The sequence below is a fragment of the Galleria mellonella genome, unplaced genomic scaffold (assembly GCF_026898425.1).
Source record: "Galleria mellonella isolate WM207_F2 unplaced genomic scaffold, CSIRO_AGI_GalMel_v1 utg19, whole genome shotgun sequence".
NCBI classification, from domain to species: domain Eukaryota; kingdom Metazoa; phylum Arthropoda; class Insecta; order Lepidoptera; family Pyralidae; genus Galleria; species Galleria mellonella.
Genome location: NW_026442028.1, coordinates 172,471 through 200,312, shown reverse-complemented (window position 1 = coordinate 200,312; position 27,842 = coordinate 172,471). Strand labels below are relative to the sequence as shown.

Below are 27,842 nucleotides of genomic sequence, written 5' to 3'. Positions count from 1 at the left end.
GCTAATTTCCAATAAAAAAAAAAATACCGTCCTATATTAATCCCAGATTTATTTTCAATTACTTAGATACTATTTGCTAATATTTTTGATCATTTACAACTTATATAAACTCGTAAAGAACTAGTGAACTATCTAGCTGACCTAGCGCCTCACAGAACAGCTCAGTCAAATAACGCTACTTTGTAGCATATTTCTAAAGTAACTAAAGAACTTAGAAACTTGGATACATATAGCTATGATTTAACTTTTTTTTACGAAACCTCAAAAAGTTTTTATGAAACCACACTTGAAAAACAAGCATACGGCTCACTTGAATGAAAGTGGTAACCGTCGTCTATAGATATGAACGGATGGATATCAGAGGACAGATGCTGCAACCACGGTATCACGCCTAGTCGTTTTTAGAACTATGATGTTATGAGTACGATGTATTAAACATCATGTGGTGCTATGCAGTCAAAAAGTAACAAACAAACATACTGATTATGGTAGAAGAATAGGTCTTAATAATTAAATTGAATCTAGGAAATTGCATGTTAATTTTTAGAATTTATTCATCCTTAATAAGATCAATATATTCTATAAATTTGCTGTATGGGCCCAGCGTAGAATGAGCCAGCCCTTCCATTTCTGTGGGTATGAGGTGACTAAGAAAATGTATTAGTCGAGGGACGGGTAGCAATGTCCTTCTTAAAATATGACCCAAGTCTAACTACAATTGCCAATCTGCCTGCTAGGTTTGGCAACTACTAGCAAAACCCGCCAAGGGGGAAGCCTATATTCAACAGTGGACAGACGACAGATATGATGATTCTAGATATATATATATTTTTAAGAATTTTGTATATATTATGTATGTACACTTTATGTACGTTTCGACATGACACAAAGACTACTGCACCAAATCGAAAGAGGTCTATTTCTTTAGAAAAGCAAAAACTACTTTTAAAATTTACACGTACAAAAATAATCATATTCTCTATACTCGAAGTGATACATACGATTCTATGTAAATTACAAGGCTCTTGTGCAAGAGTTAAACAGGTTTTATGAGCCGTAACAAAGGTAACGATGAAGACAGACAAATTGCAATGGCGTTTACACGCATCGTGGGGTTCATAAGAACTCCAAAATCACGTCGTTGGAACTTGATAGCTGATGTTCATTTTGCTGGGATGAGTTCGGAGGCTTTATTGCTAAAAATAAAGTGATGATCTTGTCTTAGATGTGATCTCTGCCTTTAAATATATATAAAAAAATGTGAGTAAATTTAAAGTTTGTTGTTTTTTTTTCTTTTACTGAAGGGTTAATTAACCCTTCAGCAGGATTTTCTATTAACAAACAAAATCAATTCGAATGCTCACGATAAGGTTCTGACTGGTGGCGGCGGGATGGATCGGATCATTGAGTTCCTTAAAATTATTGAGCGCAATAATGATTGTGATGTGATAATGTCTTACTGTTATACTCGTGAACGAGTGCTGCCTGTGTGAAGACTGGTCTGCTCATGTTTGCTTGTTTATTTTCCATTTAATAATACATATAAATAGAACTCAATGCTAATTTTAGTCAAAGTGTCCATACAAATGTAAAATTATCTCTTATATAATAAATTGAAACTGTTGAGTTTCTTGCGGGTTCTTCTCAGCAGATAACAATCCCAGATCAGATACTGATCCAGTAATACAATCATAAAAAATTTACACTCTAAAGAAGCTTGTAACCATGTCTATTTGAATAAATATTATTTCTCTTCTATTCTATTCTTTTCTATTTAATTATAGTAGTAGAAGTACTCATTATAATGTTTAATTTTAATATGCTCTGCAAGATGAAGGCATATCGAATTTTACGTTCACCACAGTGGTAACAGTTGACAAATGCCTCTGACTACCTCCTCAGGGATTGTAGTAGCGAGCATACCTTTTTATTTATTATTTTATTTTTAGTACACTGAATTTATGGACCTAACCATTGAGGATGATTATTTCTTCAGGGACCTCTCTGAAATATAAGCCGAAGATCTACAGCGGCATATCACATTTACACAATGAGCGATGAAGCTCGTACGGTCTCAGGAGAAAACTATGGCCGTCGTGAGTCTCGCAATTTAATCAAGAAGGGATAGAGGTAGGAAGAAAGAAATAAATTAACTTGCCACTATAAAACAGAATAATTATAAGTAAACATTTAAAATTTAAAACGATAATATTAAACTTAACATTTTTAATTTTAATTACACCTATTCTTATTTTAAAATAAACTATTTTGTCCACTACTTCATATGAATGGATTTTAGAAATAGTAAATGTATTGAATTATAACCACTTCTAGATGGAGTTTTTAAGATAGATCTTCAAAAATACAATAATGAAAAACCTGCTTTCAATTTGGTGCAATAATATTGCGTGATACTGGAACGAATACACAGATCGACGAATAAAATTTGTAAAAAAATATTTTTCTAGCTTCTATTGCTGTTATTAAGACATATAACCTCATATTTTTCTTATGAATTGCTCTTAAATTTCTTTCCATGTCCAGACATTGTCTTTTTATATATGTATATATACATACATATATATATATATATATATATATATATATATATATATATATATATATATATATATATATATATATATATTTTATATTATTAAGATAAGATTAGTAAAATAAGTCATATCGTCTTGATGTGATAGTCTTTTCCTGCGACTTTACTCGCTTAAATGAAATATATTGATCAACCGGGATAAATAATCGCCTATGTACCTCTGCATCACAAATACTATTTATAAACCAAATTTTATTAATTGATTGGTTGAGCAGTCGAGGCAACGAACGTACCTATACTCACTTTTTATATTTCTAATATAAGCTGACCCGGAAAATTTTGTTTTATTCCCTATAGGGCATTTACTGGGATAAAAACTATCCTATTACTCGAGTGGGAGCAAATACAAAATTTCATTAAATTCGACTGAGCGGTTTAGGAGATTATCGTGAACGAATATCGTGACACGGGATTTTTATGTATTAAGATCAAGATATGAGTAAGAATATATTATGAGTATGTCACCATTGAAACAAACTGTAGATTTATCTCAATGTCGTCAAATTAACGATCTTTCATTGCAGTGGAATAAATTTACAATACGTTTAGGCACGAATTCGTTGTATCTAACATTGAACTTGCTCTAATATTTAAATAGGTCAAACGCCTCGCTTGTCTGATCTTGAGACTTTCATGGAGTCGTTATCAGTTTCTCATTTCTTTTTTATATTATATTAAAGCTACTTTTTTCTCTTTCAAACAATATGCCCCGGTCACGCGGTGTGGGATAAAAACAAGCTGTATATATTAAATTCACAACGTCTGAAGTGTATAACTAAAACAACTACGTTTACTATATTAAATGAAGATGTACAACAGGCGAGTTTAACTTGGTTTAACTTATATATGTGTACACAAAAGTTTTCGAAAATTACCAAAAAGGATATACGGTCCTATATAGGCATATAGTCACTGCAGGGAGTCGGTGGATACAGGTGGCTCAGGACCGTTCTTTATGACAGTCTATGGGGAAAGCTTATGCCCAGCAGTGGAAGAATAATGGCTGAAATATTGATGATGATGATAGGCCTATAGGCCTAGGCCTAATTTATTTACGACAAATATTTTGTTGATGCATAGAATAGAAAATATTTATTGCCAGAAAAACAATTAGTTATAACAAAAAATACAACTATATATAAGAAGTGTCTCATATTAGGTAAAAGGAACTAGCTCAGCTGATGCTGTAAGTATCGCATTGCACAGTGTACAGCTGTACAACGCTGGTTTTCAGCCAGTGCCTCTCCTAACAAAATATAACAAAAATACAAACGACTACACATATGATTGAAATATTTGAATTGGAACACAAACGTTTGTCTAAAAACGGATTTTGTCTTGAAATAATATTTTCTTTTACCTCAAAGAAGCACCGCACCGTATGGGGCCGGTCGAAAGTAATTGCAAAATTATCAAAAAATAATTTAGCATTGGCAACGTAGTCGTGGAACATTGCCAATAAAAAAAAAATGTGAAACGCACTAAACTTTTTTCAACTCGAAATCAGAAATAATCTGAATGAGAACCAAATGATATAGCTACATTAATTAGATCGTCAAGATATGTTTACTTTGCGTCAGATTTCTTGATGTATTCGGCGCCATTACAAAAAAAGGGCACAGTCGATAAATAACACTGTCTATGCCAAGTAATACTCGTATACTTGCTAATAAACTATGATTTATGAAAAAACGTGTTTTAATATTGGCAGACTTATGCACTTATATGGTAGTTGGAATCTATGAATGGAAGTTGCAATTTTATTCTATGTGCTTTAATCAACTTACCGTTTAATCGTGCCGCTTTGGTCCTTAATGGGAATGATTTATTTCAAGAATTTTTAAATGAAAACAGAATAACTTGATTTTTCCAAGAGACAACAGCATCATGAAAAGGGGTTCACTAAAATAGGAATAAAGAGGTTTCTTCAGTGTCAGTAACGCGCGCGTAATGCCCCTGGTATTGCATGCGTTCATAGACTGTGGTAACCGCTTATCATCAGGTGGATCGTATGCTTATTTGTCACCCTAGTGGTATATAAAAAAAAACAGTGTACACGCGTATATGTTAAGTTAAATGCTAGCAGGACACTAGTAAATGATGAAATGATGAAAATGAGTTTTTTTTTTGTATTGGTGATAGTGAAATGGTAATTTCGCCTGTGTTATCAGTATACGTTGGTGGGGTATCAGAGATAATAAATAAGGATGACAGCAAGTCATTTAGTTCATAATGACAAATTTCAAAAGATAACCAGGTGGAACCGCGTGAAAGTCGACCTGTCAGGGTACACTCCCAGCAAATGGGCTGTTAAAATCCACTATTACTAATGAGTTCCCTGAGACAGGTCACTTAGTTTATCGTGGTGAATTCTTTAAAATTTAACCACGATGGCCTTCAGGGTAACCACGTAAACCTGATAGGGGGTAACATTCTGAAGTTACGTTAAATGTGAAGTAATTTCTGTCCTATTTCAGTACGATTATACAATATATATATATATACTAAATTTAATATATACAGTCTGTTAAAATTTTTAAATACGCACATAGCTACAAATATGATCCGCAGCATTACCCGTAAGTATTTTTGCAGATACTATGTTAATTAATTTGATCTGTGCTGTGTGATGTTCTGCCACTTAAGCACGATCAACTAGCAAACGTCCAAACAACCGAAACATTATAAACTTTCATACCTATTTGTAACTTTATTATAATTTACACAATGGTAACAATAAAGAGCTTATACAGCTTCACCTGTCTAGGTGTGTGTAATCAAAACAAAGTGAAATTCGACCCACTTACCGGTTTACGAATGAACAGAAATTTTGCATACGTAAGTCGGATAAGTGTGAAATAGTCATTGAGCTAGTCTGATAATGGAGCCGGAAGGTGGCCATAGAAATGTAATGAAACAATGCTTATTCGTATAGTTTGTGTGAATAATATATCCCACTTTATATGTGTTGTTTTCGACTACATTGTACTAGCTAGTACCTTTTATACCGAATAGCAGATTGTGACACTTCTGGTAGTAGTAGTAGTAGTCAATCTTTAATAGTTGGCAGTCACACACATACTGCACACTTAGTGCCAACTCTATAATAAATAAATAAAATAATTCGTTACAAATGTATGTGTGTAACTGCCAACTCTATAATAATAAATAAATAAATAAAATATTTCGAATGAAATAAATAGTGATATGAACTTCCCCAAGATAACACCTACTTCAGTAAAATATGCGATGTATATATGTGATGCTGTGAAGCAGCTGCGCTTTGCATAGCTATCTTGAGAAATTACAGCATATGGTTTTGTACGGAATCGTAACATTTCACAGGAATAGCAATCCATAAGGAAACCATGGACATCATAGTTTTATGAAGTTTATACTTCAGTTCTTGTCTATAGTTAACGGTTAACACTTTTCATCAAATGGGTTGTCAGCTTAATTGCCAAGTTCTAAATTTTTAGAGCAAGGCAATAAAGCCGTTTTAAGCACTAAAGATCTGGAAATACATTCTTACATTTAACAAAGTGCGGGGGAAAGGGATTGTTAGTAATGGAGTCTAACAGCCCCATTGCTTGCTAGCAATAGACCTGATAGGGTATATTTTTTTATACGCTATCAGGTCGACCTCCACGCAGTTCCCTCTGGAAACCATTATGGTGAATTCATGTGGAATTCATTACGATGGGCTAATTAACCTACTTTAATTCTCATCTATCATCTCTTACTGGTGCCCCGCCAGCGTATACCGATAGCATAGGCGAGATTACCATTTCATTCTTACATCAGGGGTACTAGCTTCTAAAAAAATCTCACAAGAGCTCATGCTGTTTTAATAATTAAGTGTATCATCATTTTTTCAGCTGAATGACGTACACTGATTGCTGGATAAGTAAGCGCGATCTAAGTAACAAATAATGAGATAAGGATTATTATAGTTATGCTATGATGTTTGTCGTCACGGAGTAGGCGCCCTTGCCTCGCATATTAAAAAAAAAAAACTTAAAAAGGTATCTAGTATAATTTAAGTCCAAAAAATGACCTGTCAGTTTCAATAACTTTTTGAAAAAAGGTAATGTTTGGTTTCATATCATTATGTAAAAAAATAGGTGTAACCTTTCTCACAAGGTATATACAGTATAATGATGGCATGTCTCATCGTCACAGGTTCGATACTATCATATTATATGCAGCGACCTTTAAACAGCTTCAGTGGCGGGATCGGGAGCCGTATATCATTTTTTTGCGTGATGCTAATAGCGGGGGCCATTAATGTTTTATCACTTCCAGTGCAATGGAGTTGCCCGCCGCGAGCGTTTAGTGTGAACGATTAAACTTTTATTCGCCGTGTTACAGAAAAATAATTACATTGAACTAACTCGTTTCTGTGACTTCGACTGCATCGACTTTTATTGGAAATAAAATAAAAAATTGGAAATTAAATATTATAAATATGTAATGTTTTTGAGTACTCAATCAGAGAATATAGTCGTAGGCATATTTATTATTTGTATCTCGGATAAAAAGAGTAATTATCGTGTAGAGAGAGGCTTATTTAATGTTAATTTAAAATACTAATACTGTTGTTGTAATTGTAATATATATAATAATATAATGAAGAAAATAAAAATATGCCACCTATTTCTTTTCCTAGTCGTAAGTGGCGACTAAAGGAATTTAATAGACAAGGAATAGGCAGCAGCGCCCTTCTTAAAATATCACCAATCACCAAATGTAACTGCGGTTGCCAACACGTCTGTCAAGAGTGGCAACTACTGGTAAAACACTTCAATAGGGAAAGGCCTATGTGTAGCAATGGATAGATAATGGCCTGCGTAAATCGGTATATAAAATGTGTCCACATATTAAATGTGTCCTATGTGCTAAATTAGATATGTGATAAAACCTATCCGTGTACTAAATTTCATTTAAATCCGTTTAGTAGTTTTTGCGTGAAAAAATAACAAACTTTTTTTTATACAACTTAGAATGGCAAACAAGCTGACGGTCCACCTGATAGAAAGTGGTAACTGTCGCCTATAAACACGAGCAGTACCATGGACATAACAGAGAATACTGTTTCGACCATGATACTCCCCATGCGTTGCCATTCCTGAGGACTCTGATGTTATTCTTCTGTACCCAGTAAATTCACGCCATATCCCACCCTTCAAACCGAAACACAGCCAAGCAAACACAGCTACTTCACGGGTGAAATACGAATGAGACAGAGGTATACAAGCAATCGACTTTTGTATAAAGTCTCCCTCTGGTGAACATCCATCCACTGTTATTCAACATTCGCATTTATTACATTAATAGAATAAAATACCTGTCAATGTGTCTCGCCTAGACGAATGTTGATGGTCTTAACTGATCATATAATGAAGTTACTTTTATTCATGAATAAAATATTATTCGCTTACCATCAGTTGAGCCGTATGCTTATTTGCCACCCTAATGCCAAAAAAAAAAACTGAAAAACTGTTTACCTCAACTTATAAAATCAATGAAAACTAGACTATTCTTGTCCGGATGACAATATTATAAGTGACTCTGTAGTGCATTAAAATATTAATCTCGGAGCAAGGTCGACATAAATCTTTTAAAAATTTATGTTTTACTCATATTTTGCTTTGATGTTTCCAAGTAATATATTAAAAAAATTCAGAGATATTATAACAACTCTTATCACATGATTATATTATCACATTCTTAGCGCTAAACTTTAACTTAAAATTTTGTTTTGTAAAAAAGTACTAATATGACTAAGTCACAATTATTTAATAGTATTTTTTTTTATTTTAAAACGAATAAAATTTACTAATGAACGAATACGATATCGGGATGTTTCATAAATACATTAGATTTAAATAATATTTGAATTTAGAATGCAAAAACAAATGTTCAGTAAATTTTGCTTCCCAACAGACAAAATTTTCCTTTACTTCGGTCTTATAGAATTAACATGTAAGTAAAACTTCTTTTTCAAAAACATTTATTGAAATTGATTCAAAATTTACAAAGATATTTATTGAATAATGTCTTTTTGTGCCAGTAATTTGAAATATGATAGATAAAGTAAACTTAATTGGTTCTAAAAAAAAGTGTGTTCGTAATTTAGGAATCTATACTTATATGAATAACAACAATTTTTATAATTATCACTTACATACACTTTAATTTGAGTTAATATTTACATAGAGCTACTATCGGATTAATAAATAAAGAAAATAAAAAAAAATAGTAGGTAGGTAGTTCATTTAAAAATAACTAATGAAAGGAAAAGTCTCCGATATTTATGACGTCTTGAATTCACGATCAAATATATTTCGAAACAGATATACGAGTATTAGAAGAGTAAGAATAAATATCAACGTAGAATGGATACTTCTGTGAATACAGCAATAATAAATTCGTAGGCAATCTGACCAATCTGACGTCTCATGTCCAACTAGTTTCCTATAAAATCAGAGTTCATAACTAACAGATACCGCAGTGAGGGCGTGCATCTCATTCATCGCTTGATAAAATTTGAACAAAATTGCGACAACCCTCTCAAATTTTGTGGTATATGAATGGAAAAGGGTTAGTTTTAACGGTATTTTCGGCATTCATAAAAGAAACTGTACGATTGTCACTTCTATTCAGTCTATTTAGTCTTAGGTATGCTTGTAGCTTGGTGATACACTTTTATTTGGGCTATGATCCAATTGATATAAATCCACCCACCCACACATTTTAACTATCCAAGTAAAATTATAGGTCTTTCCACGTCTGTATCTCGTTGGGTGGTAAAAAGTATTACTCAGTTACGCAAAAGTTATGAAGATCAAAGCGTCTCTTAAAAAAAAAGAAACATGAAATATAAAACTATTACAAGTCATGGATTATGTAAAATATTATAATCGTCGTCCTATTCTTATTCCAATTATGAATTTGGCGTAACATGATTTTATTTACATTACACAAGGTTTTGGCTTTTGATTTTACAATCATTGCCTTCCTAACGTCAAATTTCTTCACAAATACATTTGTTGGTATCTGTCACCTGTAATATGGAGGAAAAATTAAAGAAAAACAAGAGGGTCATAACGATTGCGTAAAGACAGTTTAACCATTATTAACCATTTATTATATTACATATATTTATTTAAACGAATGAAGTATTTATGGCGACAAGAAAAAGGGGGTCACTGCACTTGGAGGGTATACCTATTAAGGTATACTTGCAGGGTATACCTATCAGAAACTGCAGTGTAACGAGAACCCGGGATTGTATACTCTAGAACTAAACAAATCATTAGAGGAGGACACTCCTGACCTAAATAATGCTTATTAATATTATATATAGCTTAATGTTTTTTTTTATACCACTGAGGTGGCAAACAAGCATACGGCCCACCTGATGGTAAGCGGTTACCGTAACCTATGAACGCCTGCAATACCAGAGGTATTACACGCGCGTTGCCGACCCTGAAGAAACCTCTTTATCCCCTTTTGAAGAATCCCATGCTGTAGTCTCTTGGGAAAACCTCGGCAGGGAGCTCATTCCATAACCTGAATGTTCGTGGGGGAAAGCATCTCTGAAACCGCGTTGTACGCGACCATTTAGGCTGTAAGGTATGAGGGTGAACTCCCCGTCGATGGCGAGCCGTACGATGATAGAAAGTGGCCGTAGGCATCATATTGAATAATTCCTTTGAGCACAATCCGTTGTATAAGCGGTAGAACACGCAGAGTGAGGCAAAATCTCTCCTAAGACTTAAGGGTTCGATACCGCTTGCAAGCCTGGGATCATTAACAATTCTCATAGCTCGTCGTTGCACTGAGTCGAAGGGTTCAAGCTGGTATCTAGGTGCTCCCGCCCATAAGTGACAGCAATACTCCATATGGCGCCGGATTTGCGATTTGTAAAGCATTAATCGCTGATCCGGTGTGAAGTAATGCTTCGCTCTATTAAGCACACCGAGTTTTTTTGATGCCAGCTTCACCTTATCTTCGAGGTGGCCACGGAACTGTACGTCACTAGAGATGTCGACACCAAGGATCTCAATGCTTTTAGAGATGTTAAGAGATGTGCCTTGGAACTGTGGGGCCACAGCAAATGGGGTTTTCTTAGCGGTGAACGCGCAAGCTTGTGTCTTAGAGGGGTTAAATTGGACCAAGCTTAAAGTACAGCCAACTGGCTGGAAGAAAAGATTCGACTGAGTGGTGATCCTATACAAGAACACACTGTAAGACAACCCTCTCACTAGATGGGGCTACGACCTCAATTGTGATGCAAGCAATTTTCATTTCTTATGATAATTTATAAATATGTAAGTATATAGTGGTTACGTTGCTTACGTTGCCTATAAATACCTGTAGAATAGCACCGTGGGCATTATAGTATATTCTGTGCTCTATAGTTCCGGTATAGAATAAACTACCTCTTTCTTACCTATGTGTCTTAAGAGGTGACTAAGGAAACTTAATGGTCGAAGAGGGACTGTAGCATCCTTCTTAAAATATCACCAAAGCCTACTTGCGGCTACTAGTATAGTATTATATTATCTGTGCCTGCAGTTGCCAACCCGCTTGCCAACAACTAGCAAAATTCTCCTTATCTCTATAAGGCCTATGTTCAGCAGTGGACAGCTAATGGCTGATATGAAGGTGTTATGTTTCTGCACCAACTTATTGGTACTATCATTCCCATAACCCATTTTCAAATTGAAACAGAGCCATGCAAGTACAATCTGCTTCACGATAGGAACACGGCTGGAGGAAAGTTAAACATAAAAATATTTTTTGTACAAAGTCTCTAAAAGGTAAAATAATGGTTTTTTATATGATTTAAAAGTGGGTCGCTCCTCTTCTTATGTCCTCTTGTTAGATTTTTATGTTATTAAATGCAATTGGACTTTTGCTAGTTCTCTATATTACTTTGTAATAATTTTGGTGGTGTAATTGTTTAACAAACACATTTAGTATACACGTACTATAGGAGATTGAAAAAGACAATCTACTATTTATCCCGGTCACACGAATGAAGTCACGAAAAGTTGACATAAAAAAAACATATCACTATAATATATATATATATATATATATATATATCTACTTAATCTTGTTTACAACAGCCCGCTATTTTTTTAACGTAATCTCTAATGGTTATTACTAGCAACATTCAATGTATTGTGTGTAAAATTAGTTAAGGACAGAACCATAATTTACAAGCAAATCGCTTTTATATTTAAACATAATAGTAAATGTTCTTAGAAGAAAAAAAAAACATTGAATGAGTCATTCAGAAAAACCAATTTGCGGGAACTCTTCCAAATTGCTTGTAAACGAAGAAATATTACTATTGGTGCGCGGATCGTGAATGGTCGATTTATAACCGGTGCTTAAAATAAAATGTCAATTTGTGAAGTGACCACATATTCTCGTTATTGTAAACTATCTACGAAGATTATTCGCATCCCAAATGTTATGTTTAAGATTCACCCTATCCATATCGTTTACATTATATAGTATTATGTTTTATTTAATATTTGGCCGGCAGCACATTTGCAATGCCCCTGGTGTTAATTAAATGTAAAAAAGATCGTTTTTTACACAACTTAGAATGACAAACAATCTGATGGGCCATCTGATTGAAAGTTGTAACCGTCGTCTATAGACATGAGCAACACCATGGACATAACAAAGTATACTGTTTCGTCCATGATACCCCCCATGCGTTGCCATTCCGGAGGACTCAGATGTTATTCCTCTGTACCCTGTAAATTCACGCCATATCCCACCCTTCAAACCGAAACACAGCCATGCAAACACAACTGCTTCACGGTAGAAACAATGAAAGAATGGGGTAGATTACGAGGTACCCAAGCAATCGACTTTTGTACAAAGTCTCCCTCTGGATCTTTATACTACTTATTATAGTAAACAGTGCCATCAAATCTTTTTCAAATATATTGGCACATAGACCTTTTAAGTTGATAGTCCGTCTTTGTTTATACATGCATCAGAAAGAACAATAAGCCGGACATTACTATTTCAGTAAGGTGTACACTAGATAGCGCTAATGTGTCTATTGATAGATTTGTTTATTGTTTGTAAAAACGATGCTGGATTGCCATTAGTTGTTTTCTAGTACAAACACGCAAGCGCTAACACAAACGAACCTGTCGCAGAACTTCGCTATCTCGTGTACGTGGACACGTTAGCAACAACATCGCTGTCTATTTTCTAGAGAACAGCGTTACTGATTTTAATATCCAAATTCAGTCGACAGTATGAAATAGGCCTAAAGATGCATTTATGACAAGAAAAATAATAAAATTTGTCAGTTGAAGATATGATCGCATTCTTTTATTGAAATTGATGATTTTATAGATTGTATAATAGCTGTACAATAGTACTCAGATGTCTCGTCTAGAAATAATTCGGTAATACAAAAACAATTAATTTTTAGTGTTATAAATTTGTTGTCTCAAGGATAGTCAAGGGTACACCATAGATATAGATAAATTAGATATCGCAACTGTATATAGTTTTATACCATTTTTTTCTTAAACTAAAAGAACAAATAAACGTTGAGTATCAAAAAACGTCCCGAAAATCGGACATGCAACTTTTGTTTTTTCATACTGTACGGAAGTTTGAAATTATACTATTAATAATATAATAAATATAGTAATGGATTACTTACATGGATTAATACATACATATTTTTTTGTTACCTTATAACTCCGTCAGTTCTAAACCGATTTGGAAAAGTCTTTTTTATCTGAAAGGAATTTACAGATTGGTCTCATAGATATTTTATCGAAATCTGTTCATTGACATAATTATAATTAAAAAGTCTTTCGTCATAGCCGTTCAACTGGTGACTTCTTGTTATATCTTACGCACCGATGGGCATCAACTGATGCTATTGAGAGTCAAGGTGAGGCGCTCGCTGTCGCTCTTGATATTGCAAAGGCGTTTGACCGGGCCAGGCATCGGGGTCTTCTATCGAATTACCCTAGTATGGACTTCCCGACAGCCTGTGTAAATGGATTGCCAGCTTTTTGTCCGGCAGACGTTTAAAAATCGTTGTAGATGGTTGTTACTCCGATAGCATGGATATTAACGCTAGCGTCCTGTGTGTTAAAGGTTTCTTTAGGATAGGCAACGCGCACGTAATACCCCTGATATTGCATGCGTTCATAGGCTACGGCAACCACTTACCATCAGGTAGGCCTGCTCGTTTGTCACCTCAGTGGTATAAAAAAAATTAAAAGGTAACGTCATTTATTTACAAAATTAAATCTCTAAGGATTCACTATTAGCTAAATGAAAATGTATAGTCTTTAGATGATACTAAGTGTTATTACGGGTTATAAATTAATCAATGCGCTTGGAATTAGTCTAGTGAATTGCAGTGTCGATGTCTAATTGGGATTTTTAGGGTTCTATGTTATTTAATAGATACATTAAATTCTTGCTTTGAAATGTTGTTCTCTGTGTATGTACTTATATGTTATCTTCGTACCAAGTTCCATGTGGAGTAGGCATAGAGAGTCGAAGTTCCAAAGTTTGCCTTTACAAAAATTTTTTTGCTTCATCCATTGTTATAACTTGACGCCTGCATACATGATAGTTCTGGAGACTGTAGTTCCATTTCTCAGATAGTAGTTCATCCGATCATTAGAAAGTAGTTTATCCTATATAAGTAATTATATCCATTACTTCATTTGTTTAAATAGTTTATTAAAAATTTGAATTATCAGTTCGATATGACTGAATTCAAATGCGTATGTTTGATTTATCCGATCCGAGCTATCTAGCTTACTTCTAACAAATGTTTACAGATTTTGCCAAAAAGTAGAGGAAATTTTACAGCACAAACTGTGTAGTTGTAGCCCACATAAACAAAATATCTCTTTAGGGTTTCACTCTATATTCTGTGTAGGTAAAGAATATCACTGCTAAATAGATTTCAAAATTCCTGTCACTGAGAGCATTTGATAGTGAACTTTAGAATAGGATAAACAAATTGAATCTCTGAATGCAAAGGTAATAGTTTAAACATCAAAATAAAAGGAAAAAGTGATCGATTGAATTCTCAGATACATAGAGAAAGAAATGAGGTGAAAAAGTTACAAATCTTTTCCTGAGGACTTTCTCTAATAAACCTTATAGAGAGTTACAAATAAAGGGTGTTGATAAACCAAGGATTAAACCACATTGTCACCATAAAGCATTTCTATTTTCATACAAAGCGTCTACGGACGTACGACCACACCGGTCGAACTAGAATACCGGAATCCGCTTAGTGACATGTGCGAGCCAAACTGAGCCAATTCCGAATAGACGGCCGGATTTATGTGAGAATTGTCCAATACGTAGAGCAATATCAGTACTCTTACTCTACGAACATCTTATATTTTCAACATATGAAACTATGATATTCTTTTTTACATTATTCATACCGAAACATACAAAGAAACAAAGTTGTCCTGCCAATTTTCTAAAACAGTTTAACAATTTTCAATACAGTTAATTAATAAAGTAAATTTTCGCGTTGTTCACACAATTTTTAATTCACAATCGGGACATAATACGGTTACAAGTATACAGTACCTATATACCTGATTTTAAAGTCAATGTTTTGACGTGGACTGTACTGTCGTGGTCACGGCTGACAAATTCAATATTTCCAAATGATTATTTAAAAAGTGCTATAATAAAGAAGAACTTTCTTCAATTTAATCTATTCAATAAACTACAAAAAGAATAACATATACGTAGAATAACTGTTGAGTTTCTTGCGGGCTCTTCTTAACAGGTAATAAATTTCCGAACCCAAACAGTAGATTTATAAAAAATATGATTTTAAAGTGCTTATAAACAAGTCTATATAAATAAAGATGATTTGAATTTAAATACAATTAAATGCGAAAGATACAAAAGAAATTAGATAGGTGTCTATACTCTTTATCACGAAATTTTTATTTCGTATTCAAAGAAAGAGAAAACTAGTGAAGACACTACTTACAAGGAAATTGGTTTTCCCCAGTGAAATGGAATATTTCCACTGTTTATGCGAGATACTACGTGTATTCAACATCAAAGGAAAGTTTATGTATAAAAAACATATTATTATTTTGTAGTTTATGCCCAAATATTTACAGTTGTTGATTCATGCAATTGATTGATTGACGAATCAATCAGGCTGCCGAGCTTTATCCTAGAAACTACAGTATAGGGTTCTTCAAAAAGGTTATATTAAAGTTTCTTCAGTGTCAGCAATACACATACATATATCACATCTAGTATTGCAAGTGTCCATAGGCTACCATACTATATTAGACGGTCAAACGGGCTGTGTGCGTTTTTGCCATCTTCGTGGTATAAAAAAAAATTGTATTACTCTACTCTTACTGTATTGATACTAACAAAGAATGTTGTTGGATTTTGATTGGCAGGTGCTATTTGCAATTTGTAGTACAATAATTTGATCAAGTCATAAATAATCAAAAACGGACTATTCAACTTTGATCTCATGGAAATATTTGTATTTTATTTCAAAAAACTCCGAAAACATTTACTTGATAGTAATTCTTTACTTCTATTTTCACGGCAAATCTATTGTAGAATAAGCAGAGAGAACTAATTATCAATCTTCTATACTTATGTATATCTCTTGCTGTAACTAGTTCTATAAGTCGCCTCAGTGTTTGTAACACGCAGATTTCCGAAATCTTCAACTCCTTTCTCAGATAATACATGATCATCATAGCTTTCTAGTTCTCTTGTTATACTCATGTTCTTCCATTTCTGGTTTATATCTGTTTCACCAACCTTTCATCCGATATTTTATTCACATGCCTGAACTAACGTAGAATGTCGTTTTTCATTGCTAGAAATCGGATTTAGTTATACATTACAATATCAACAGCTTAAATATTAACCCCCTTATTTATAAAAACGTCAAACTTTTTATGTACCTTTAGCTATTGAACTATTTTATCTTTGTTTCTTGTGCTAAATTCCTATTTTTTAAAGAAATGACAAAAGAGTGTAATAGTTGAAATAGGTTTGTAGAAGGTTTTAGTGATTTATACACTTAGTACTTTTATAGGTTTAGTCAGCATATATACTTCTTTTTTTATACAACTTAGAATGACAAACAAGCTGACGGCCCACCTGATGGAAAGTGGTAACCGTCGCCTATACACATGAGCATAACAGAGTATACTGTTTCGCCCATGATACCCCCCATGCGTTGCCATTCCTGAGGACTCAGGTGTTATTCCTCTGTACCCTGTAAATTCACGCCATATCCCACACTTCAAACTGAAACGCAACCATGCAAACACAACTGCTTTACGGCAGAAACACAAGTGGGACAGAGGTACCCAAGCAATCGACGTTTGTACGAAGTCTCCCTCTGGTAATACTTGACTAGTTTCCGGACCGTAAGCTATGATGCAGCCAGTCGTTGAAATGTACCAGTAGTATAATTTACCAGAGGGAGACTTTGTACAAAAGTCGATTGCTTGGGTACCTCTGTCCCATTCGTGTTTCAACCGTGAAGCAGTTGTGTTTGCATGGCTGTGTTTCGGTTTGAAGGGTGGGATATGGCGTGAATTTACTGGGTACAGAGGAATAACACCTGAGTCCTCAGGAATGGCAACGCATGGGGGGTATCATGGGTGAAACAGTATACTCTGTTATGTCCATGGTACTGCTCATGTCTATAGGCGACGGTTACCACTTTCCATCAGGTGGGCCGTCAGCTTGTTTGCCATTCTAAGTTTTATAAAAAAAAAAAAATATATAAATAATATGTAGTAGCTAAAATATACATAGATTAATCTAGTTGTTTTTACATGAAAATGTAGTAAAATTTGTTATAAACAAGAGGTACGTTACAGAACGGAAATGTTAGGCTTCTGCTTCATTGACCTCGGGCTGTTTTCGATTCCCAGCTCCATAGTGTTTGTGTTTAGTTTCAGCAATATCAAATGCTACGATGACGATACGTAATTATGATTATAAACTCTAGGAACAATAGTGCTGTAATTGAATAATTAGTATCAATAAATTTAGATTTTGTTACATACAGACGAAACGAGGCAAGGAATATCTCAACTTTTTGAAGTCTTTTTATATGAGAAAAAGGTAATATATTTTTACAGGTACAATTTTATTTATTATTATTTATTTCTTCTAATAAAAGATGTAATTCTTCTAAGAATTTTGGGAAATCACAGTTCAGTCCAGTTCAGTTTTAGTCGTCACATTTAAATAATATAAACATTTAATTTGATAATTCAATTATACTCGTGTAAAAAAATTATTATTCTAGAACCATTTATATGTAGTATATTATATGTCAAAATTTTTAGTCACATATTTATGATTATTAAGTAATCATATTTATATAAATTTAAATTAATACATTATTTATTTCGTTTATCAAATTTCAATTTTATATTCATTTAAATATTTCCTATTCCTACTATACATTTCAGTTATAAATAATATTTTTGCAGTTTACTAAATAAATATTATTTCCATTTATCCATAACACCAGTTTTAGCGGTCTATATTTAAACCTTTGAGCACGGTTCGTTGTAATATGCTTTACTATTTTGGATGTGTCCATCAAAAATGCTTAATTGACATATGACAGAATAGTGTTCTGGATCCTCTGGATATCAGGATAAATGACTTTTTATATTCATACTATGGTTACATAATCTCTCTTTTAAATATTAGGTTAATTTAAATAGTAATATTATTTGATATTGTACTAGTGGATTAAAATAAATAAAAATAATAATTTATTCGCATGATATGCAATCGTTCGAACAATTGTATTCTAATAAATAAAAAAAATATATACCTACATTTAAAACAAATTGTAATTTTTATCAAATATACTCTATTTCGTGTAATATGGAAAGAATATAATGTAATGAAATAAGTAGATATTTTATTATTTACATATAATCAAATATTATTGTATGTTTTAATGGCATAGAGGATAATTGTCACTTTAATTAGAGTTATTATAATGTAGGTATATATATTAAAAAAAAAAACTTTGGAGTTTTAATATTTCAGGAATTTTCTAACAGTGGAAAAATCTTATTTTTTGTTTTATATTGTTACTTCTATAAATATATTATTCATGTAATTATTGTTTTACTGTTTTATTAACAAAATAAAAAAAAACAGTAATTTTCAAGCTGCTTTTTTTGCAGTAATTAATAATTCAAATAATTCCTTAATTAAACTTGAGGTACTAAGTGTTACCAAACAAATCCCCCAAATTATAATTACTATTTCAAGGTCTTCATCTATAATGCAGCACCTGTATAAAGTCCAACTGTTTGTTGGTAAACTTTAACAAAGCAGGCGAAACTAGTGGGAACCGAGACCCAAAGAACCTGACCGCATGCACGCGCACATGGTCCGGGCAAACTATAAGAAACTTCACGTGTTTACTACAGACAAAGACGGGTTTAAGTTTGGAGGATGCATTATTCAGGTATTATACATTTTCAACCGACATCAAAAGAGGATATTGTTATTTCGATGTATTAGTGAATATTAAGCGATATCTCTGCAAATTCTAAACTGATTTTGATGTTCATGTCGTACAGTACGAGTATATTATTTAACGTAGTACTAACAGTTCTTTAAAACTAGGCGAACTACTTAGAATAGGCCACCTCTTACTTTCCCGTTAGTGTCATAAGAGGCCACTCAAGGAAGACGAGTGATGGGCAGCAGCGTCCCTGTAAAACATCTTCAAAGCCAAACTGCGGTTGCCAATCTGCCTACTAAGCGTGGCAACTACTGGCAAAAACCAAAAGGGGGAGGCTTATGTTCAGCAGTGGACAGTTAAGGGTTGGAATGATGATGATGATTCCTTAAAACTAGTGTTATTGTTTATTAATAGGGCCTTATTTATTTTTTTTTTGCTTATAAATCTACCATAACAACAGCATCTACTTCATATTTTGCTTAGAATTTTTTAAATATGTATATTTCAGTTCAAAATTGTTTTATTGACTGCTATAAGAATATTATTGCATTATTAACATAAGTTAGAAACATTGAAAATTGTTAAATTATTTTTGACAATTAACAGATTTTTGCGATGTTCCACACTTTGGTATGCTAAATTTATAACGCTCTTAATTTAGTATAAATATCTCAAATTATGTTGTCGTTTTGGAATTTTTGATTCACGAAATTTCTGTACCATGTGTAGTGTCACGTATTACTAACGACTTCAATTCCACTTTGTATACTAAACCAAATAAAGAGATACGTATTTAGTATAAGTAAGCACACGTAAAACTTAAGATTGGTATCACCTGTTCGGAGTTGCACAAAGCTGTGAGATCTAGAACTTGGAAGGAGAGGAGTGACCACATGCACACTCACAACATCCGAAGAACTTCCACGTATTTACGGTACACAAAGGCTGCGGGATTCAACTTTGTCTCAAGAGCTATCCTCTAATTAGAGAGTAGTTTTCTGTAAAGTTAAATGCGAGAATCTTTTAATATATCAGACTGAAATTCAAGAGTGCAAACTTTTTTATCCCACTATTATAGATATGAAAATTTTTTTTTTATGCTGTTGAACATATTTATAATAAAATATTATAGAAAGTCTAATATAATACCTTTTTTAACTTGTAAAATAATCATCGTCACTATTTTATTTATTAATACCTATATATTTAATATATTACATTATTACTATAGATGAGTATCGTAACGCCATCTATTATTTATATTTTATTTTTGTGTATAATTAAAAAAAAAAACATTTTACGTAATCTTAGCACCGTATATAAAAATTGCCAGTTTTCCTTAAGCTTGACTGACAAATAAAGCTATTTTATTGCCTCGTTTTATTGCGCAATATGATTTAAATTTTCGCCACATCGCCTACTTCCAATTTCTTTCAATTTTTTCTCTATGCGTGTTTTATTTATCTGTATTAGTACCTACAATACCTTCTGTATTAATTACATTTCCACATTTTTTTCAGTACCTTAGAAAGTTATGCCATCTAATTTTAAATTCTACTTTATCAACAGTCTTATGGACTATAAATATCTTGGATTAATCCAGGATATGGTTCATCGTTATATTAAAACTAATTTCAATCTGTTTAAGCGTGAAGATAGGTATGTACTGTATTACCAATACAATTTTATTATCTTATTATTTGTCTTCACATTAAGTCACTTATAAAATAGACAACGTATATAAATACAGTGTATCAAATCAAGTGTAAACAAATCATTTTACAATAAAAACATGAAGCGGAAAACGTCAAAAAAAATTTAGATGCACAAACATGGCACGTCTAGTTGTCAAGTAAAAATCCCTACACGAATTCATAATGTCATTTAGTCCCAAAACTAAGCAAAGCTTACACTATTGGCATAAGACAATAGATATAGTTAATATTGTAAGCTCAACATTGTTATTATTTTTAACCCATACCCATTTCTTTTTGGAAATTTGACGATAGGGAATTATTTTAAGAGGAAACATTTTATTTTGATTTCACTCAATATTATATGTTATTTGCTGATTATATTTATTGATTTTTATTTATTATTAAAGTATAAAGTTTATACATCTGAGTATTTTATCACATTCTTGATAAGTTTCCAAACCGACAATCCCTTATGAACAACGTTTCATAAAAATGTACTTACTTGCCTTAAAATAACAGAGGGAACACATTGCTATGGCAGTCTGCCAGGCGTTGTATACACAACTGCATTTTGTCTGGATGGCTCTTAAATTGTGCTTTTTATACGACTTATTGACAAAAATCTTTAAAAATGTAAGATTATTTCCGTTATGCAGGTTTCTTTTTTTATTTTTATTCCCAAACTAAACGGAGCTTATACTATGGATACTAGAAATACCTAAGTACATATTTTGTTAATATAATACTTACCTACATATCAAAATATAGTTTCAAAGTTAATTCGATATATTTTATTATTAAGCCGTTAATAAAATTAAGTCCTATTTTGATTAATGACCACCTATTTTAGTCAAACTATGTTTACATTATTTCTAAGATTTTGTTTTGGCTAAAACTTAGGTATATCTTTTTTATATTAATTGCTATTCATATCGAAAAGATATAATCGAATTTACGTCCATCCAATAAAGTTGCAAATTTCAACAACAATTAATGCGATCAATGTAAAATTCAGAACAGTTCGTTTCGAATATAGATATTCGAGTTACATTTAAAAAAAAAACGTTTTTAATTATAATTATGTAATTAACATTTTTTTCATCTAGAGAAATATCTATAAGCAAGTATATAAATAATTTATTCTCAATATATGGTAGATTATGACGACAAACTTCAGAGCAAAGCTATGGGATTTTATTTACCTTAGAATCCTTAGAATCCAGCAGAGGAGCATGCATTGATGGATATAGAAAGGAGAAAGTAGGATTCACCGACCGGGTTAACTTGCTGAGTAGTTGAAGACCTTGAGTGCACCCTATGGCTTTGACTCCTTTTCCACACACCAACACTGGTTAGATTCACAATTAGCATGTAAAAGGCACGCGAATTTCCATAGATTTTCTAGTCTTTTTTTTCACTTAGAGTATGAGCGACACAAGCTCAGGTACTAGCGACCGCCATAATGATATTTTTTGTTTTACATTCAAACACAGACGTCGCCGGTCGGCGCGAAAATTTTAATTGGAGTTGTTAATAAATTAATGGGAATATATTCATACGAATGGATAAAGGAATTAGGAAAGGATGTCGGAACAATATAAGAATGTAAATACTTGAAAAGTTCAACCTCACAATTCCTGGTTTTCGTTATGTGGTTATTTTTACTGATTATGGAACAAAGGGTGTATTTTCTGAGAAAAAATGTATATCTGAAGTCTTCCTAAATTCCTTTGATTGTATTTTCTTTTAGTTATTATAAGTGTATGGTTTTGTTTTTCTTTTTTTTTTACAATTTAGAATTGCAAACAAACTGACGGCGCACCTGATGGAAAGTGGTAACCGTCGCCTATAGACATGAGCAGTACCATGGACATAACAGAGTATACTGTTTCGTCCATGATACCCCCCATGCGTTACCATTCCTGAGGACTCAGGTGTTATGTACCCTCTGTACCCTGTAAATTCACTGCCATATCCCACCCTTCAAACCGAAACACAGCCATGCAAACACAACTGCTTTACGTCCCAATGATTGCAAGTTCTATATCTGTACAATACAAATATTAGTAAGCATAAATATATATTTATCTGTTAGTTTTTTATTGTATTAAAATCCTACACGTGAGAGGTTAATCTTCTAACTCAATTTTTACCTACTGGTAAGTATATTTTATGTCTCCGTCTAATACCTTTTTACCTTGTAAAATGCTAAGCATTAGCTATAATGATACGATATCTCTCAATCTGTTATCTGATATGTTCCGGTTTCAGACAAGCCGTCCCCAGGATATTCTTAAGCGTACCTACTTACATTAAGTGTTCTCAGATTCAACGCTTCTACGATTCCAAATGCAGTTTCTACCCAGTCGAGCACTCAAACGGATTCATTTCATATGGAATGAGCTTCACTTAGTATCCATTTACGCTTGTATAGTGTTTCATCGTTTCAGCCGTTAACTGTCCACTACTGAACATAAGCCTTTCCCACAAGGGGAGTTTTGCTAGTAGTTGCTTAGCAGGCGGGTTGGCAACCACAGTTCGGCTTTCAGAGATATTTTAAGAGGGATAGTGCTGCCCACCTCTCAACCCAATGGCGTAGCTATACCATTTGGGGCCTGTGGCAAATTCTTTTGATGGGGCCCTATCATTTATTTTCAAGTAAAATAAAATACTCAGGTACAAGGTAAAAAAAAAAAATTCTGAGCTCGCGGCCTCTTGAGCCGGAGCTTGGGCCTTTTTGGGTAGGGGGCCCGTGACATTTTGCCAGCCCTGCCACCCTATTGTTACGCCACTGTCTCAACCATTAAATTCCTTTAGTCACCTCTTACGATACCCACAGGAAAAATGGGTAGGCTATTCTATGTATGTATAATGTTTACAACCGCACAATTATTATTGTCAGCATTTTTCACTGCCACACATAACATTTTAATATCTGCTTCTGTCGATTAATTGATTATCTGTTTTTTGAATGTAAGTGACGATGGTACTATGGTCGCACCCCATCACAAGGAAGGATAATATTGCTAGTAATTAAGAAATTAATCCTCATTTTTTACAATACACAATGTCTAACAAGTCGAATGCCTTAACATTATGAAATATGTTTGTATATTTGTTACTCAATTATGTTTAAAGGGCTGAAAGGATTTAAATAAAATTTAGTACATGGGTATACAATATCCTAACATAATACATAAAATAATCACATGTTCATGCGGGCAAAGCCGTACAACACAGTTAGTTTTAACATGCTTTAATATTGCACACTTTTGTCTAGCCGTAATAATGCTATGAAATGTGAAACAATACTTACAACTCGTGCCGAGTGAGGATGGACTTGCAATTCGCTTCTACTGAGAAATGTATTAATTTAGTGTTAAAACTTTGAACGCTTCTCCAACAAGAGGGAGAGATGGTTATTGTACAGTTTGCCAATACAGATATCTACTTCTCTGCTTTAGTTTTGCTTGTAACTTCGTATATGTGGGTTTTCTATTGAGGTAACCATTTCTAGATATATCAAAATAAAACATACACCAGTATTTAATTTAGACCGATAGGAATATAATTGTGGAAATTGCATCCAATTTGATTCAGTGGTTTCTGTGTGACACTAGAATAAACATACAGGTAAAGATTATTAAATTATAGTTTTAGATTTTACTGTTTTTATTAGACTCATTAATTAAGTATTTTTTTCTTAAATATCTTCTATGTAGATAAAGACACCGTTTAGTTACAATTTTATTACTAGTAAGAAGACGTAATTAATGAATGATTATAAAATATAGAGAAGTTGCGAAGTTACCAGTGGGAGACTTTGTACAAAAGTCGTTAGCTTGCGCACCTCTGTTCCATTCGTGTTTCTACCGTGAAGCAAGTGTGTTTGCATGGCTATCTTTCGATTTGAAGGGTGGGATATAGCAGTGAATTTACAGAGTACAGAGGAATAACACCTGAGTCCTCAGGAATGACAACGCATGGGGTTTCATGGACGAAACTGTTATGTTCATGGTATTGCTCATGTCTATAGGCGATGGTTATCACTTTTTATCAGGTGGGCCGACAGCTTGTTTGCCATTTTAAGTTGCATAAAAAAATGTATGAAGTAAGTGTGTTTTGGTATTTGGTAATATGCAGAAATAAAAGTCATGTTTGAAAGAAAGTGTTATGTATGAAAGTGAATGTATATACGTATGGGAAGAGGATGACCGAAGAAAAGTTGGATGGACTGTGTTAATATGCATAAAAGAGAAATGAGCTCAAAAATGATAGTTAAAATAGATTTATAGAAAAGAAAAACTACACAGACTCCAAATAATTGGGAAAAGGCAAAGTAATGATGACGATGATGTAAACTTGTGAGATACAGAACTTTTTATCAACTGAATTATTTTATTTGTAATACTCGTATTTTGTTCCATTATATTTATTGTAAAACTAGCTTTTACCTACGACATCGTGCGCGTGATCGGTATAAGTTCATTGTCAAAATGAAAATAAGTCTATATTTTTTTTATACAACTTAGGATGGCAAACAAGCTGACGGCCCACCTGATGGAAAGTGGTAACCGTCACTTATAGACATGAGCAGTACCATGGACATAACAGAGTATACTGTTTCGCCCATGATACCCCCCATGCGTTGCCATTCCTGAGGACTCAGGTGTTATTCCTCTGTACCCAGTAAATTCAAGTCATATCCCACCCTTCAAACCGAAACATAGCCATGCAAATACAACTGCTTCGCGGTTGAAACACGAACGGGAATGGGATATATATCCTAATAATAAGGATATAGATATCCTTATTTTATTTATTTAATTATTCAAATAAAAAAATAGCAACAACGCTTTGCATAAAGAACAAATACTGCTCCTGATTCTTAAAAGATAAACCAATAGTTTAAACAAAAATACAGACGGATATCTGAGGCAGACGCAACTTTATGTCATGAATTTATGAATTCAGATACGAAAAACTGTGTTGTACGACTAAGGCTCGTAAAAATATTTTCTATCAGTTGGAAATGAAATATTTTACTGGAAACTTTGTAAGCTATTGTGTTGGTAAGCCATATCGAGTAAGTTAGTATACTGTACGTTTGTACTTAATAATATTGTATATGAAAGTGAGTTTGTTTGTTACCTCTTAGCGCTTTAACGACTTAATCAATCACTATTAAATTTTAGTATACAGGTACTATATAGGATGGAGAAAGACATAGGCTGTATTTTTATTCTTATTATTAACTATATCCTAGTCACGCGAAGTCTATATACATTAAATATAAAGAATGAAATAAAAAAGACAAAATTTTTTTGTTGGTCAACTATCAGTTGGATTATAAAAAATATTTTTGCATGAGATAGCTAATTTATTGAAAATAATTATAGTTTATTTAACATTACGATACGACCGCTGACAAAGCTGGAGGATACAGTCAGTTATAAATAAAAATAATTATATTTTACACTTGTATAAAGAGTGTTGCATGTGAATGCACCATTCGCAGCTTTCTCCTATAGTAAAAGGAGTATAAACTATTTATATTTCATATTTCAATTTACATCGTGGCAATAAATTGTGGCATTATGAAAAATAATGTCAAAACAAAGCTTAGGTCATATTATAAATCAGCTACATGTATTATTATTTTTATGTATATATTGTACATAGATCAATCATATATAGAAGGAGTGTCTCTCTATAAACGCTTCGCGAAAATCCACACAACTTTTTTGTGGTAATGAGATTGTATCATAACTACACAAATTTTACTCGGAAATTGAGACATAAAAATATTTTTATAGTTTATTTAACAATGCTCGAAATATTAAGAATTCGCTTCGTTAAAAAATGCTCGTCAACAAACATGAATTACTTTATAAATTAACCACATTTATAACTTTTTAACTGGAATTTCTGCATCGAGATAATATTAATGGATCAGTATAAAAATTTACTTATACTCCTTATTTCCAAATCTATATTTCATGAGGATTATTTGGGCCATTAAAGCGTCACCCTTCGTGAAAACAATCACAAGTTTTATATTCTTGTGTGAATTGATTCTTTAGTGTCTGTATAAATCTCACTAGAGGGAGAAAGTATATGAACATCGTCTGCTTGAGTACCGCTATCCCACTTGTGTTTCTGCCGTGAATCATCTGTTCTTGCAGGGCTGTAGGGTTTGAAGAGTAAAATATGGCAGTGAAATTACAGAAAACGGAGGCAAAATATCATTGTGCTCAGGAAAAGCAATGCATTAGGAGTTTCTGGTCATCACAGTGTATATTATCCATATCTATAGCCAATGGTTATCACTTGTCATCAGGTACGCTGTCAGTCATAAAACAATTAGAATACTAGAAACTAATAATTACTCGAGAGAACAAAAAGGCGTGATTTGCTTCGTATAAAAAATACTTATCAACTAACAGTGGGCTAAACTATTTTTGAGACGTTTTGCATATGATACTCCATCTAGACGTATGTGATCTGATACTATACATTACTGGCGACTTGCCAACTACCTCAGTATTACATTTTAGTAACTGAATTCGCGGCTTTGCTCACGTATATTAGGCCATAAAGTATCCTCTATATTGTTCCAGGATATGGTTCATCTATGCACCAAATTTTGTCCACATACCTCCGTGGCGTAGAGGTGGACACGTTTTTACATAAATGAAGAACTGGTCCGATTCTCGGTTGAATTAATTTTAGGAAGTAAACTTTTCTGAATTAGCTCATCACTGAGTAGTCTGGATTATATAAGGTTGTCAATCAGACGAAACATCCTTATAAGCTTCAAGTCTTATATCATACATATCTATATACATAATGTGTATGTGCATACACATATATATATATATATATATATATATATATATATATATATATATATATATATATATATATATATATATATATATATATATATATATACATTGTTAGATAATTAACATAATTACAC

General features: G+C 33.0%; 1 long non-coding RNA gene across 1 annotated transcript; it reads left to right on the top strand.

The window, feature by feature from the left end:
* Positions 1–431: 431 nt before the first annotated feature.
* LOC128200492 (uncharacterized) lies at positions 432–27,719 on the top strand. Its single transcript, XR_008252738.1, has 4 exons — positions 432–1,260; positions 1,950–2,130; positions 22,354–22,465; positions 27,481–27,719. It is a non-coding gene; the product is annotated as an uncharacterized LOC128200492 (long non-coding RNA).
* Positions 27,720–27,842: the final 123 nt, after the last annotated feature.